Source organism: Rattus norvegicus, chromosome 5, assembly GCF_021556685.1.
Source record: "Rattus norvegicus strain SHRSP/BbbUtx chromosome 5, alternate assembly SHRSP_T2T, whole genome shotgun sequence".
Classification (NCBI taxonomy): domain Eukaryota; kingdom Metazoa; phylum Chordata; class Mammalia; order Rodentia; family Muridae; genus Rattus; species Rattus norvegicus.
In genome coordinates, this window is record NC_141538.1 from 140,401,051 (window position 1) to 140,403,164 (window position 2,114).

Consider the following 2,114-nt stretch of genomic DNA (forward strand, 5'->3'; position numbering starts at 1 on the left):
AGCTAAATCCCCAGCCCCACAAAACTATTAAAGGAAAACATAAACCCACTATAGGAAAACATACTCTCCCCATGTTCGAGGAAGAGGCCAAAAGATTAAGAGTTTGAGAAATCAAGGGGTTGGGGATTTAGCTCAGTGGTAGAGCGCTTGCCTAGGAAGCGCAAGGCCCTGGGTTCGGTCCTCAGCTCTGGGGGAAAAAAAAAAAAAAAAGAGTTTGAGAAATCTTGAAAGTAACAGGGCCATATAGTGAAAACCTATTTAAAAACAACAACAACAACAACAACAACAAAAAAGAGGCCACTTCTTGACCAATGTTGTTACTGCTAAAAAAGACTGACCAAACCTGGTTTGTTTTTTTTGCTTTTTTTGTTTTGTTTAACTAAAAGCAATGCTCTCCCTATCAAACATAAACAAATCTTAGGTTTTTACTGTGAAAAGTAATTCTATGTGTTGGTAATAACACGCACACGCACACGCACACACACACACACCCCCACACACACCCCTGTATGCTCTAAGTGCACAGTGCTCTCAGAGTCCAGAACAAAGTGTTGATCCTCTGGAACTGGAGTTACATGCTGCTGTGATCTCCCATGCAAGTGCTGGGAACAGAACTAGGAATCAAGTCCTCTGAAAGAGTAACAAGGTCTCTTAAGCACTGAACCATCTCTACAGTCCCATAACTTCCCCTATTAATGTCTCTAATCTAGCCTTCATAGGTCTTTTGAGCTATTATCTTCAACCATTCCTTGCCTCCAACTTAACATAAATCAAGGAATATTTTCCATTACTCAAAGCACCTATCCTGGGTAGACAAGGTAGCACAGTGGATAAAGTAATGTGTCACCAAGTCTGACCACCAGAGTTTGATGCCCTGGAACTACTAATGTCTACAAATTATCCTCTGGCATACACATACACACAAATGAATCAATTAGCCAAGTTTTTTTTTTGTTTGTTTGTTTTTGGTTTTTTTTTTTTTTTCTTTTTAAAGTAAGAAAGCTCCTATTCCCACCCCTGTGGTCATTGCAGCAATGTGGAGCTTTGGATGTTATGTTACTGTGGGGCTGGCCTCAACACTCATCTGCATCAGTTTCCTAAGTACTAAGATTACATCTGGGTTTAACCCCCACCCCAAATACTGGGGCTGGAACCCAAGCCTGTGCATACTAGGCAAATGTTCTTCCACTGAGCCCTTCACACCTTTTTGGGGTTTTTTTTTTTGACCACATCTTTCTCTGTCACTGTTAAAAACACTTTTAGTTCCAGTTTTGCTTAAGTATTCAATGACCAATTTCTTTATGTAAACCAACCAAAATTCTTCAAGTGTTATATTTAAAACAGTAACTGAGCAATGAATGTTAATCTGAATAAGCAGATGAGGAAGAAAGGAAGCGGGACTGAAGCTACTTTGTGCATGCTACATTAGGTAACCATCTAAATTACCAAAGGAAAAATGAAATTGAAAACTCAGAATTTCTAAACAATTTTACCAATAATTTGCTTCTCACATTTAAAAAGATGGACCTTACAATATGCTATTATCAATCACCTTGGCATTGCAAGCCTTCAGTTTTCATCATAAAACCAATCACAAACTCCAGAAGGAAAAAAAAAACACTGTTCTACAAATTAAGATACCAGTTTGTGGGGGTTGGAGAAATGGCTCAGAGGTTAAGAGCGCATGTTCTAGAAGAGGACCTGGGTTCAACTTCCAACATAGACATGGCAGTTCACAACTATGTGTAACTTAGTTCTAGGGGATCCATCATGCATACACATACATATATGCAGGCAAATACTCATACACATAATTTGAAAATCTAGGAAGCTGAGAGAGACACAGATTTGTCAGTATGCTGGTCTACCACATAGACACTCGGCTGGGGATCTGTCTGTATCTAGGGTTGGTCTGGGCTATACGCACTCTCCTTAAAGATCTGCTCACTAGGACACATTTTTAAACTGGCAACAGAGCCACTTTTTCTCCTTCAAAACCATGTTTCTGTTTGCCATCTACTCCAAGGTGAAACAAGGGCCACATCATTTAGCTAGGCTATGACAGGAAAAGAAAAAAGTACGGTCACTAGTACATACAATGAAAGTGACACGGT

General features: G+C 39.6%; 1 protein-coding gene across 8 annotated transcripts in view; it reads right to left on the reverse strand.

Annotated features, from left to right (window-relative positions):
- Nfyc (nuclear transcription factor Y subunit gamma) overlaps nucleotides 1-2,114 on the reverse strand; it is a 68,508-nt gene that overhangs the window by 38,874 nt on the left and 27,520 nt on the right.